The following is a 15732-nucleotide window of genomic DNA, read 5'->3' on the forward strand; positions in this document are numbered from 1 at the left end:
CCCACTCTGTGCTTTACGTTTGCAAGTGAGACAAAGGGGTTCTTTTACTGCAGCATCCACTAGTCAGCCAACTTACAGTGGAGCCAGAGCAGAACAGATTCACCTAGATGACAAATCCTTTGTCAGGACATGATCTCAATAATAACTTCTGTTAAAAGGAAATCAGAAATTGTGCATCTTTGCCCAGCACATTTTGCTCTCTTTCCCCTGAATTGCTCAGTTTTACTGGCTTTGAGAACCACTCTGACGTTTAACTGACACATTCTATACCACAAGGAATTTTTATTCCTAACTGAAAACAAAGATAAACTTATTGGCAAACTGCATTTCCATAGAAGTTCCTAGGGAAAGAGAAAATCTGAGACAGGTAAGCCAAGATTACAGAAGCATCTAGCTTCATTCATCCATTTATCAACATAATGGAAAAGGGCCACTCTAAGGAGGATTGGGATGTGACAGGTTAGGAAGAACATCAAGTGCAAAGCTCTTCAAATCCCTCTGCTTGTTCTCATTGCCTTCATCCAAGTCAGAAACAAAGAGCACATTGAAGTGCCACACAGTACAGCTGTCTCATCTTGTAGACAAGAAGTCTATTTGAAATGGCACTTGCTTCTGTTGTCTCACCTTCTGCAGAACTGTGACTGTGGCAGTTACAGACTTGCTCCAAGTGTGATTCTACCAGGTCTAGAGTGTCACATTCACACCATTTTTTCAGCTAGAGATTTCCGTTATCAATCTTTTTATCACCCCTAGCACCTCACAATGGGATGCAGCCCTCTCCTCTCTCCATTAATTCCTGCCTGGTCACAAACATGGGATTCCCTCACGGAGACAGAAGCCACCTAAGAATTCAAACACGGTATTGTTTCCTCCAAGCTACAGTAATATCAAATAACATTCACTTATTAACTGAAGAAGTGTGTTGCTACAGTCAGAACTGCTCTCTCAAACCCTGATAGGAATAGCGAAGAGTCAGTGACAACCTTGCTTTATTTTGGATGACTCTGTGCTCACAAGTCAATGAACCTTGGAAGTAGTAAAAAAACAACAACAACAACAACAACAAAGCTATCCAGCAGAAACAGGTATGTGAAGATCTGGTCTGTGGAAGGTCTATACAACGTCTTACCCATCACTACTCATTGAAGCAACAGATTGGTGTTACTCTCACAGTATATATACTCTATTAATCATAATATTAACAGCAACTGTGTATGGGCCTCATATATGCCCACTCCGTGAAAAAGAACACATCAGAACAGCATAGTTGAAGCTTTATGAAGAGCAGCAGTCAGGCAGAAGTAGTTCTATCTTTCTAAAACCTGACTGCATGTAAAAGACAAACAAGCAATATTTTTGATACTCTATATGAAGTTTCTCTCACCAGGAAGCTACATTCTGCACAGAAGAGATGAAAAATTGTTTAAGTGACCAGCAACCAAAACATACAAGAATAACAACCTGCTTCTTATCATAGTTAAGAGGAACATCACTATTGGCTTTTGCAGAGCTTGGAACAGTTTGTGTGAAGTGATCAGCAGCTCTCAGTTGAGCTTCCATGAAAGTTTAAGAATCAACTTCTTAAACCCTAGACTTAGACAAAGCTACAGTTGTAACCATCCTCCTGGCCATAGAACTATTCCGCTGTCTAGCAAGATTGTTTTAAACAAACAGCAATAACCCATAATAATTGAAAACTTCCTGCTATGTTGTACAGGTTGCAGCATATTATCATCTATCCCCTCTTTGCTGAAGAAGGCAATGATATATAGCACATTTAAGGTATCCACGTTAAAGACATATGCTACATGCCAATGTAATCAAAGGCAGTTTAGGTAATGAAGTTAACACAGAGTGGAACATTTCCCAAAGAAACATTTCATTTGTATGTAATGGGGCTATTTTAAGCTAATTCTGACATTACGATAGCAACATTTGTTGACATTTGCAGCATTTCACTGACAAGCCTTCTTGCACTGGGATAAATTCAACGTCTCTTCATATAAGCAATAAATACAATTACATTTCATAAAGGAAGAAAAACACAAGAGCACTAAACATGCCATTCTCCTTGCAACATGCAAGATGAATTGTCTGTCTGAGCATGCCATAGGATGCAATCTTTAGGTGCTCAAGAAGTTAATAAGAGAAGCATTTTGAAAGATGGCTTTGCATAGCCACTCCTACACCAACAGTAGGAATTCAAATACTAGTGTCACTCGTCATTTAACATAAGTGCTTTCTTTGTTCCTTATAAATTACCTCAGATAATTCATTAGCTATGTACATAGATAACAGAGGCCAGTAAATCCAGAGCCATTAGTGGCAAGCAATTATAAAGGTGAAAAGACACCCATAGATCACCAGTACAGGGTCTAAAGAAATCCCAGGCAGTAAGAATGACCTCCGGACAGAGAGAATATGGGAAACTAGTCACTGCAGCTCACCTTTGCCGGCCACATCTGCTGGCTGCACACAGGATAAAGACAAGTAGGACAGAGAGCTGCATGCTTTGTGGTCAAGAAGAGCGATGGAAAGAGCTACACTGGGACACAGACAGAAAAGGAGTGTTCCCAACCAGCCTTTCACTGTGGAATTCCACAGGGGAACTAAAATTCAAGATATGTAAGCATAACAAGAAGATAGCAAGAGTGCTTTTCTGCCTCACGTTTTCTGAAAACATATCCCTGAGCTTCCTGTGCTCCAGCCAACCTGAACAAAGTAACTGGTTCAGTTAAACCTCAGGTTGAAATGTAACTCCTGAGACATTTTCATTTACACCAGATGACAGAAAGCCTTGTCAAGGTATGAGCACAGATACAACACTCACTTCCTCAGAAGTTCGTTTTCCTTGTGCTCATTAACTGACTTGTATTAAACTCTCATCACTGCTAAAACACCTACTGAGTAGTCTCAAGGATGGAACAAAACTCTCATTCCACAGAGCATGTGGGAAAACAACATACTGCATGCACTCTGAAAGAAGATGATATTCTTGATCTCATCCATGTCTTTCACTTGTACTCCATCTGAAAGCACTAGTTAATTTAACCAAAGTAGAAACTTGAATTCAGATGGAGAAAATCAAATTACTGCGTTAGCAGATGTACATATGGATGTACGCATATGAAATTGTGACCAGGAACAGCAGCCAGGTAGGATGTCTGCTGGCAAAACTGAGTAAGAGGATTTTGTTAATTATCTGCCTTTATTGTGTTAAATCTTCTATTTAATTGCATCAATTTGTTTGAGAGAAAAAAGCATAACTCTTGTGAAGTTGAATCTTCAGTTATCCAAAGTTTTTATGCTGAAAACAGACCAAACTGGGGAGAAAATGCCTATTTCCCAAAGAGCCAGAAGTCTCCGCATTTGCGAATCCTTTGACAAGCTGCCAAACAAGTTAGTAATTTTCTAATGATTTGTAATTCCTTCCAGGAGACACTTAGCCACATAATTGGCAGAATAAAAGCAAGCAAGCTATCAGTTACCATGCTTATCAAATGTCAGTTGTACTTTGTTGTAATTGATATCTAATCAACACACAGTCACATGTTGTTTGATGCCAATTAAATATCTAAGTAGTTCTTTCAACATTATTACCCTAATAAGATGGTAATTGTACACTCAATGCTTCAGTAATATTTGAGATAAGACGCTGCAGACCATATCCAGCTCCCTTCCATTGCAGAAGTCATATGCTGCTAGACATCAACATTTAATTACTAATAACTATAGCAATAAATATAATATAACTATAACAATAGATCCGAGGGAGACACTTAAGAAATGATTCTTATAAACAAGATGGTTTAGCTTGAAACCTTCTACTGTACATTTAAGATGAGAACTTGCATTAAATGTAGAATATACACAGTGACTGGCTTTGACAGTTTCCTTTCAAAATAAGACTAGGATCAGTAGCTCACTGATAGCTAGAAAGTTGGAAGAAGTTGCAAGAGAAAGTAATGCAGACAACATCTCCTTTCACTGCAAATTAAAAAAAAAATTAAAACATTCATAATGAGAGGAAGAAAAAAGGAGAAGTACCCTGTGAGCGCCAGAAGTCCTGGATTCTATACATGTGAGGAAGGCACAATCTACACCAGCATGCTTCTCAGTACTCAAGATGAAATGCCTTGCCTGTAGAGCTACTTACTGTGCCTTGGTGCTATCTCCTGCCTTCTCCTCCCATTGCTTTTCAGTGTACCATTTAACAAGTACCTCAAAATGAAAAATATCAAACTATTGAATTTGTGGTTTGTTTTTTGAATATTAATTCTAAACTGCAGGCCAAGACTGCTACCAACTCAGACTACTCAGCTCCCTGCTTTGTCAGTCACCTGGCTGATAATCAGCAAGGATTAGTATCGAAACAGCAGGAAGACTAATTACAGATCACAGAAAAGATCTTCTCAGCAGTGTGATAGTACGCCTGGAAAGAAACTAAGTATTGATCTGATTTAATGGCAAGTCCAATCTCCTCCTATAAGAACAAGGCTGTGAATATCTGCATTGGGAATGCCTCAGGAAAGGCAGAGATCAACAACTCCACATTTAACTCCACAACAAGGCCTTGCTGCACATCCCTTCCTCCAACCAGGAAAGCCTACCTAGTTGTACATGTTGCATCTTGCTCAAATGAACACAAGAAGTTTTCTGAGAATAGGAAAGTTTTGCTGCTGCTCAGCTTCAGAAGAATCTTCTTGCAACTTCAGGACATACTGTCCAAATAGTAACCTAGAGTAATCTCACCTGTCTTATAATAAAAATGGCTTGAAAAAAAACACGATCCAAAAAACATCAACATTAGACTGAGAAGGAAAACGGCATAAAAATCAAAACAGCATTGAAAACAAACTCACCGCTTTCCCTGAGGACAAAGTGAAGTAGAGATCTGCTTAGAGTATGTATTGTTTTAATTTTTTTTTTTATTATTATTTTTAGAACTTTCTTACAGGAGCAAATAATCAGAGGTTTGCTACGCATAAAAGAACTTGCTGCCACAGCAAAGCCGCTTTCTAAAGGATGCATTCCCTCTCTGCTTTGTAAAACAAAACGAAACACAGCCACCAAAAAAAAGACCAAAAAACAGTGTCATATCCTTCTCTACTGGCCATCAACAGCAGCTCAGTAGCTGCACGATGAATTGCCATTTTAGTAGAGTGCTACGCTTTGGCTCCTTGACCTACTCCAAGCGAACTATTATTACATGATCAATGGACCCTTTACTCAAAATACAGGGGAACAATAGTTTGATTTATCCTCTCCCCAGCTGCCCACCAATTGCCCCAAGTGCAATCATGAAATTACTACTGCCATGAAGTCAGCGGCCACTATTTCTTCCCCAGGCTACAGTTTTAATTGAGAAGAGAACTTTCAGAGTCTTTAATGTAATTCTTACACTGTTGTAAGAATTATTGACTTATCCTACAAACCTAGATTCAATGTGCACATTTTATTATAGCAGTTGGGGTTGAAGGCAAGAAGCCGAACAGGAATGAAATCCATTTCATCTATAACCTAGCCTTTACAGATGCTAGCACGTCCCCTTTGGAAAAAGGAAACTTTGGTTTAACTACCTACCCTAGCTGAGGGATTGGAAACCCATACCTCACATCAGGATCATAGAATGTCTCAGCAGGGACCCCAAGGATCATCAAGTTCTTTCTCCTCCCATTACTTTTCAGAGTATCATTTTATATGTACCTCAAAATGAAACAACATCTGAAACTATTGAACTTGTGGTTTGTTTTTGAAAATGAATACTAGAATTTCTTCTTCACATACAGCTCTACAATCTTGATTTAATATAAGGCACGGACATCAACATCCAGATCTAGTACTAGGATTTAGAGTTCTGGTACCAGGTATTAGGCTGGGGTTAATCTGCCAAATGCAAGTTAGAGCACAGAGTGAAGGTGGAGTACCTCTGCATGCACACCTGTGCCAATGCGTTTTAAGTAAAGTGGGCAAATTAGTTAACAACTCCCCTCCTCCCGTGACATTTCACTGGTCAACTGACACCTTCTTGCCTGTACACCAGCCCACAGAACCACATTTTGGGGTACCTAGCTGTCCCCTTGCCCTGTTACAGGAACAACAGATAGCTTGTCCAAGGAATCAGCCTCTCCTCTGAAGGCCAACCAGACCCAACTCCTTTACTGGCTCTAGTCCTGAAAATGGCATTTAATATCACTGAGCATACCTTGGGAAATGCATCCTTCACTCACTACCGACCTGAACTAAATCAGTGACTTAAGGCAAAAGTCTCATGCATTTTACTGCCAGTCTAGGAGTCACCAGACCTCACCACACAACATTTCTCAAATGAAGAGACTGAATGATTTTGCTGGAGGCAAAACACTGAATTACTTTAAAACTCTATCTGTGCACATTTCCCAGTGAACAAAGATAATTCCTGACTCTTCTACTCAGGGCTGCTAGGCAGTCTACCTGAAAACAGAAAGATTCAAAGCTAATTTTTCATCTTAGATTGAAATAAAAAATAAGCATCTTACAATAAGTGTTTGTTTCAACAAGCTTTTCAGGATTAATAGAAAATGGCTAGGTTACAAAAAAAAAAAAAAAACAACACACAGCTGTGTCTTTAAAAGCAAGTAGTCATCATAGATTCAAGGCTTACAAGTCACTGTGTCCATAATCAGAATAGCTGAGCTCTTACCACTCCCTTTGTTTACTAAATGTACCAGTAAACTGCTACACATGGCCCTGGAGGTGGCTTAAATGTTACTATGAAATGCATGGATATGGCATTAAATCTCTCAAACACAGAATATTTGTAACCCATTATTACAAAAACACACACAGCTTGTTTTCCTCACTTCTCGCCAGTTACATCGATAACTATGACAACCGTTGAGCTCCACCAGATGGAGGGAAGGATCTCAGCACTAAAGCTGCATACATTAACTCTTACCCAGCTCCCCAGCCCATTAAAGCACTTTGACCTAACTTCAACCAACAAGAAAGCCCAAGAAAGATTTAGCATTAAGCAATTTAACTTGTTTACCAAATCAGGACTTACATTTTTATTAATTCAAGTCTCACTTCACTTTAAGGCTTCGACTCTCTGACCCTTCCTTGGTATATATGTTTTTCAATTAGATAAGCTGGGAAGTGGTTGAGCAGAACTTTATTTTCCCCTCACCACAATCATTCACAACATAAAGTCACCACCTGGTGGCACAAAGCAGGCAAACCTGTGAGGTACAGCACACATTAGGTGGCAGGAGTCTCGCAGCTCACCATGCTCTCCAGACTCAGGGCTGCACAGATTGCAGTAGCTCAGCTCAGCAGGTCTCTGCAGTGCAAAAGCAGTTTGGGGTCCATATTCAGCTGAGCAGTACGCACAGGTTTTGTCTAGCTCACTGATTTCATCCAAAGTCTTTTTTCCACTTCTTACAATGCTATGCATTATGTGAAATTGCCAGAACAAGAAGGTTCTGAAAATAGCTGGAAGTTGTGGTTTTCATTTTGAAACTGCTTTGTTTTCCTTTTTTCCTCCATGCCATTTCTGCAGCATAGGCCATCTTTGTAAGACAGAACAAATGCACCACACTGTAAGACACCAAGGCTGTACTGTGGAACAACTTGGCTGCTTTGACAGTAGCAGTTGCTGCTTCTATGTAAGGAGAGGCAACCAGCAGAATAGATCAGCCTGTCCAGGCAGGGGCAGATAGCACAACTGCCAGCTGTCATCACTGTCATGCTCTGGCCAACATTTGGTTATCCTCAAGTACAACAAACGACACTGTGCAGTTGTAATTTGTTGGGACAGTCACAAAACTAGAAAGCACCTCCACAAGCTCTTCCAACAGAGAAAACATGAAATTGTCAAATGGACCTAATGATACAACTTCTATGCATTGCTTTGGGAGCAGTATCTTACATCCTGCTCTGCATTCTTCTCCACGCACAGGGTTTGGTAGAGGTCATGAATACTGATAACAACAGAGCATGTTACCTGGGAACCATCCGCTGCTAGTAGATGACACTACAAATACTACAGCTTTTTGCACACTCATTTTGGGGCATGGTAGGGTGGAAGTGCTTTCAGCCACCCCCAATCAAGACCAAGGAGTAGGGTGCCAGTCCAGTGGCCAACGTCAGTTTTAGTTAAACCTGATAACACCAGGGAATTCAAAAAGGTTTGTACTTCTACAATTCATGGAGGTGTGGCCAGCAGAGGAGGCAGCTCCCAGCAATTACTCTCTGAAAGGTTGAGACACAAGCCTGACCTGCAACAGAGTCTGTGCAGGAGGCCTATTAATGACTCCCAGCAACAGGAGCTTTAGGTATTACCAGAAAATCCAAACCAAAGTCATAGCCCACATGGAAATCTGATTCAAGTTCCACTGATTGTAGAACTATTCTATCAGCTGTGCTTGCAGCACACTGGCTAACCCTTTCACTTTTATCATCCATATTTCAAATTGGATTTCAAATAAAAACCACTTCCTCAAAATTCAATCTTCTTCTTTATTTTCTTTTCTGCTCCCTGCATTAAATGAAGTGGGGCGTTGGTGAGGTGAGATTTCTGATTTCAGCAGGGTTTGGTTCACAGTCAGGCTCTACTTTGGTGCGGTCATTAACAGTTTGGGGATTGAATAGAGAACACAAAGCAGCCCTCTTACCCCACCTCACAACATTTCTGCTTAAATTTGGTGGGACAAATTTATTGCCATACATTTACAACCCACTTCCAGTGAAAAACTCCTGATCTTTACCAGTCTTGAGGGAGCCTAGATGTATCTGATTCAACTCATTCCATGCTTGACTAGACTAGAAAGCTTGCTAAATGATGACATAAAGAGTTCACAGTTCCTGTCAGCTCTGGGAGTAAGCATTTGAATCAGACCGGGCTTAGTTTGGCTTGTTTTTTTTTTCCCCCCATCCAGCAATAGCTAGCAAAAGCCATGTTTGAACCATCAGTCATCTGCATTATCGTACTGTGTTTGCAAACATGCAATTTACAACAGTGAAAATAGCTTCCTTTATTGCTATGTACGTGAGTAATAGAACTGCCATAAAGTGAGTCTACATACTATGTCAGCATACTGAAATGTAATGGCATTTCCAGGTTTCCAATATAAACTATTACTAGTTATTATTTCCTTCTCAGAAATGTAGCATGATACACTGACTCTTCTTTTTATGATTAAATCTATTTCTAAAAATATTACAGCTTTTAAAACCTCTTTAGTACAAAAGACTAAAGACAAAATTGAATTCCATAGTTGCCTGACAAAGGTGTCTGGTGATTTTTGCACTACTGCTGCTTCAAAAGGAAGACTTCTACATTGCAATAAAAATAGCAGTAGTAACCAAAAGGAAGGAGACACCTATAGGTACGAAAAACAACATATCAAAACCAACTCCAGAAATTTTGATTGCATCCAAGTTTCACACACTGGTATCCCATTCCTCTGAAAGGCTGGCTAAACAACTTTTTCACATTTTTGATTTTTGCTTTCAGCTGAATAAACTAGTTACCTCCCCGTATCAACACTTCCCTTTCAGCACACAGTTCATTATCCTTTCTCTCACCTTGTGGCAGTACTAAACCTGAGACTTGGGAAAGACTCAGATCAACACTTCCAATTCCAACCTGATCACAAATGGCTGTTTGTCAGACTCACACCTTCATCAAATGCTCAATCACACTGGAGTTTGAAAACATAACATTGCTCAAGAAGTTTCCTTGCATTTGTGGAACTGCTAAAGATTAGTAGTTTCTCTGACTATCTGGTAATGTCACTTCTGAAGGCTCATTGCTAGGGTCACAGCCTTTTTTTTTTTTTTTCATGCAATATTGCTTCCATGTATGAAATAATTCTTCACAATAAATATTCAGGCATTGGTATTTCCACACTGAGATTTCACTTTCTTGACCAGTTCCATCTTCTACATTAATCAGACTTAAGCATTCATTCTGTTAGTGCTAATAGATGTGCCAGACTACATTTGCCAAGTTATTGTATTATCTCTGAAGGGATTCCTCTTGCATACAGAAATAAGCATCTGAAAGCACTGCAAGACAGTGACCTTATTTTACATACTGATGGATCATAACCACATAGAATAACAGAGAATCACTAATAGCAACACTGCCAAAACCCTAATGATCATAAGATGATGCAGGACTTCATCTTGAGAGTGGTGGAGGAGTAAGACAGGTGGATATAGCACTAAGTACCCAGGACTGCTGTAGGCTTTTTAAAAATCTTTCACCACATTAGTTTTCTCAAAACTAGTTTCACTGAAACAACCATGACTTGGTAACTATCCAAGATGCTTCCCCGTCCTTGCCTCTCCTGCCCCCATCTACTTATTAAAATATTAGACTGAGTACAACACTGCACCTGTAACACACATACGCTTACTATTTGGGCTGAGAAAATGAAGGTGAAAGGGCAGTTTTGATCCCACCTTTTCCCAGCTTGCATAGGCTAGCTTATATGGACTGTTTTAATAGGAATTGCTTTTATTTGTGCCTCAAAAATTTAGCAAAGTGAGGAAGCATCACTTGCAATTGGCTTAATCACTGGGATGAAATCCACATCGGTACCTTTTGATGGATGGTAACAGAAACATGACCTAAACAGCATAAGGCTTATTTAAAAAACACTTTTCCCAAAATGAAATGTTATCTTCTCACCTTATATTCCCAGAGCTCACAGTACTACTGATTGTAGTCCCACAGCTCGACAAGAGGTCAGCCATGTCACTTGTTAGAGATGTGAGCTGAAGCACACGTGCCCTGTTTCTCCAGCAACCACCTCTTAATCCTTAACTAGTACACCTCCACTTAAAAATCTACAGCCATAAGGGAGAAGAACAGCAAAAGAATCCAGTGGCTAACCTTGATTTCTTACACGGCTATGAGGTACTCGATAGGTGTGTAATTGTGTTTGCCTTCTGATGCACTACAGACAACACAGTGACAGCCATGTGATACTGGTTGCAGCAGCACGTAGACTGACTGCCTATGATCCTAAACAGCTTGAGTTACAGAAGACTAAAAGATTTGAGGCAGCAAAGCTCAGAAGAGCATTAACGCTGACACTCAATGCAATTTTAACAACTCAAATGCTGTTTTTGTACCTGAACCTGAAGCTACCTCCCTTTTTCAGTGCATAACATTCCCCTTCTGTCACAAAAAAGGGTATTTTCTCATATCTAGTACTGTTTCTGTGCCTAGCAGCCAATCATGATCAGCTTCTTCAGCAGCATCCATGAAGTGAAAAACTGAGGTAAATCACAAGAAGCTGCTTGAACTGGGCCAGCCTCCTAAGCTGCACTTGGCATTGCTGCAGCCCCTCACCACAGCCTGCTCGTCCAGCAGGGACAACATTTACACCATGCAACTTGCTACCAGCCTGCCCAGGAATCAAGAAAAGAAAACAAATGGAGCTGAAAGTTATACCTCTCTCCCTCTTTACCTGGCTCACCATGCTCCAGCCCTCCCACTCCCCAGGGAAGTGAGGTGCTGCCGGAAGCAGCAGGAGGCACCAGGCAGCAGCTGCAGCCCCATGGCCATCCCAGTGGCAGGAAATGGTGGCTGGCATGCCCAGTGCCATCCAACAGGCACCACATGGAGTCTGCAGCACAGGGACAGCCCAGCAAAGCACCTGGCACTTGAGCAGACATCATCCTGCTGGTGTCTGTAGGCAGTGCTCACCTTTCCCATACAGGAGCCAGTAATACTCAAAGAATTGCTGTGCTTTGGGCTGCAATTGGGCTCACAGAGTGCTTGCTGACTCCCTCTGTGTGACCTTTCTTCTTTTCTCAGACAGGAAAACAAAAGAAAAACTTAAAACAAACAAACAAACAAACTCCATGGTTCCTCTTTATCAGGGATCCCAAACAATAATGGAAGGCCTGCTGTTGAGCAGTATGCCAACTTGAATGCTAATTGTATACAGGCAGTGACAAAAAAAAAAAATCTGTCACCACATAATCGAGCTGTGGAGGTCTATACACAGGTGATAAGGACTAGAGAACTCTGATTCAATTTCAGGGGCTTAGTATATTCCTGCGTTCTTTATGCCTCTTACTTTTCCTCAGGAATATCAATGGTCCGTACCTACCCAAGCAGATCACTGCCATCAGCACTCCTTCAGGCAGCCACTAGAACCCCATCACAGAACTGCAGCTGAATATGATAAATCTCATCTTACATCAAAACTCTCACAGAGGGAAATGGATACAAGATGCCACACACCACAAGCCTATTTAAATGCAGATTTGGGATATCTGCTATTGTTAAATATCTTGTATTTTTAAAGCAGGCTCACTGCCTTTTCTTCTCTGCACCCGATCTGTGTTTTCATTCTTGTTAAAGAAAGTAACACACTATGGAAAAACTGAGATAATTTGGGAATTTGGGGGTCTAGGAGGGTTGTTTGGCTTTTTTGTGGGCTTTTTTTGTTTGTTTTTGTTTGTTTGTTTTTTAAGTTTTCTACAGGAAAACCAAAAATAAACGTTTACAAATTAAATTTTCCACAGGAAATAGCATAAACACAAAGCACTTTAAAAAAAAAAAAAAAAAAAAAAAGGGCTAAGCATAGAGAACATGCAATAAACACTATTCATCATTTTCCAAGCAAAAGGACTGGTTGGTTTAGTTTAAAATGAGATCTTCATGAAAACCGTACTCTGTATACCAAAACTAGCCTTCAGCATCTTGAGCTTTTATCTAGAAATACTGTAGCTTAAACGCTTACATTTGACCAAGTGCATTTCCCCTTGCACAAAAATCCAAGGTCACTGAAACTGGAAGTGTGCTCACTTATGTGATAATCTGCCAAGATAGTAACATATCATGACTGCACTATGAACCAGAAAACATCGTAAATCATTAAGAATCATGTCAGCCTGAATACCCCACAGAAATGAAGAGAGTCTAAAGATACTTGTATGGATTCCACCACACTTTCTATATACAACAGTACCACCCTTTCATTTTACTTGATTGCATTCTTCTTCTAAACATTTCCCAGCATTATCACCAACAAGACCACTTTAATGACAGTCACAGAGCATTGGCTGCTGGGATGAACCGAATCTCATCAGTGTTCTTCCTAGGGAATTTATTAGTAGTGAAATACTATAAATGAGACATAAGAATTGCATGCCATTGAAACAAAGTTTTACTGCCAACATTTTTCACCATTATTGAACCATACCTTCCAGTATTAAGGCCGTGTCCATTTACAAGATATATGGGCATGCAGCAGCACTTAAACCCTGAGCAGGCCATCTTGGGCCCTTACAGCTGCTCCAAGAGCTCTGAGTAGAGAAGACTAACCTACAAAGAACACCCTGGCTTCCAGTCAGCTTCATAGTTATGGAGATAAAATTACTCCAGAAACTATTTTCCTGACTTTGGTCAAATAGATGCTTAACAACATCTCAGTAATAATACAGAATTCAACGGGAAAGACAGGCCTTACATATAAACCATACCTTTCCCTGCTCCTGAGCCAGTAGATTCAAGGTCCAAGATAATTTACAGCAAAATCTTTTTTCTAGCAGGATCTTACCTGACCAAGACTACCTAACCCATTTAATTCACCACCAGAATAAACAATTACAGAATTGCTAACCAAGAAGACATATTTAACCTTTTAAATGAGACAGATTCAGCTATTTCACTATTTCAAGTATTAGAGAAGGTAAAGAAGTGAGCCCTCAAAAACAAATTAAAACACTCAGAATTGCTTTCATATGCTTTAAGAGAAATAATTCAAAGAGAAAATGTTCTCCTTTATGTTTTAGTAAATCATCTGCACCTTTTACTCATTACAGAAGAATTAAAAAAAAACACCACAGATTTGATAGCACGTGACACTTATCTAAGAAGCAAAACAAAGCTTCATCACTTTACTACATGCTGAAGATTTAATTCTTTCTTGAAATGCTTGTTTATTAAAGAAGCCCTCCTCTCAACATTGTCACAGACCATAATTAATCACATAGCAAATCCACGTGCAAGTCCCATTCTGATATTTCTTAACTCCTTGCAGGAAAGAAACTGGGTTGCTAATACCCCATTCTTTGTCCTGTGGGATGCTACTTCCTGTTAGACACTTTCAGAATGACTCAAAATATGCAGGGAATTAACACAGGGCATTGGTCACCTATATATACCTCATGAGCAGCATAATTACACCTTCACCAACAGGGCAAGGAGGACCCTTGGATATTTTATACGAATTAACTACAAGAGGACAAAGAATCTTTTTTATCTCTAATGCGAGTTACATCTCTAAAGCATTTCACGCGGTGCACGCATCAGGAGCTGATACCAGACTACATAGAAAGATGTTAAAATCTAAGAATTGGTAGTGACAAATGGCAAGATAAGCAAATAGTATCTTGTTTGGGATAGATGTAGTAATTTAGGTAGATGCAGAAACCAACATGCAGGCAAAAGAAGAGGTAAGCCATTGATTTAAGCTGTATAATGCTACCTCAAATCTATTTCTGGTACTGCTTAATGCTGCTATTTGCACAAAAAGAAAAGGACAACTATTTCCACTTTTCATTCCCAAGATCTTTTCAGAAGCAAAGCAACTAGAAATTTTTATATGTATTAGTAGTCCTGTGCAGTAAGTGAGACCCCTCCATTGTCAGCATAAGAGACGTTCATTTGAGAGCAAATTGATTCTTCTAATGTATGTTAGCAGTTTTGTTCAGCGATTCCCTTTATTCATCTAAGCTATTCAAGAGATGTCTCAGTATTTCCTGTAGAAAGGTAAGGAAGTGTCTGTTCTGTTGGGCAATTCTGTTGTGGAATCAAGACGTAAAATTGCATTGTTACAACTGCTTACATAAGCCGTTCATTTTATTATACAACCTTAAGGTGACAATCAATTTTTTACTTACTTTAAATATTGTGGAGATGATTGACAGTATTTAAAATATTTCCTTGCATTTTTGTTGCATCTGATTACTCTCAAGTTTATTGTTTCAGTTGCATTACTTTGGCTCATTCCAGAAAGATAGACCTGACTTCAACTTCTGTTAAGAAGTTCTGAAAACACCAGTGCTGGAGCAGCAGGGGAAAGGAGATAAGGTATTCTTTTAGTGAGAAATGGGAGACAAAGAGCAGCTTAAAAAAAAAAAAAAAAAAAAAAAAAATCCCAGGCCCTTTCAGAATGCTTTCACTTTTCTAAATGTCTGCTTCTATTCAGCTGTCCTTGGTCTTGTAAATTTTACCTTAGGAGGAATAACGTAAATAATCTTTTCTTTCCTGGAGATTGCTGGGGGAGAAAAGGTAACTGATTACAAATCTTTCAGCAATCATTTCCCATCCTCTTGGCTTCCTGAATTTGAATCTGCGTCATCAAGAAGGTATATGTCCAGGATTCATCAAGCTGATAATTTATCATTTTCTCTTACACAACAAACTCACAACACATCTTGGCAGGGATTCCCTTGAGCCTTTAGAGGGCAGGAAAGCTGCTGTGCTTCCCTCCATGCTCTGCTCTGACACCCCAATGGCTGCCCATGCAGCTCTGGGAGCCCTTCAGCTCTGGCATAAGTTCTTAGGCCTGGCTCACAGGGCACCGTCCCTAAATGCAGCACTGTCCTGTTTCAAATCAGGCATTCCCCCTAGATTTTTTCCACAGCTTAGTTCCCCTGATGATTGAATTACTAGGCAAGTGCTCTAACTTTCATGTAAAAATAGAGCAGCACAAGAAACCT

Source organism: Lagopus muta, chromosome 5, assembly GCF_023343835.1.
Source record: "Lagopus muta isolate bLagMut1 chromosome 5, bLagMut1 primary, whole genome shotgun sequence".
Classification (NCBI taxonomy): domain Eukaryota; kingdom Metazoa; phylum Chordata; class Aves; order Galliformes; family Phasianidae; genus Lagopus; species Lagopus muta.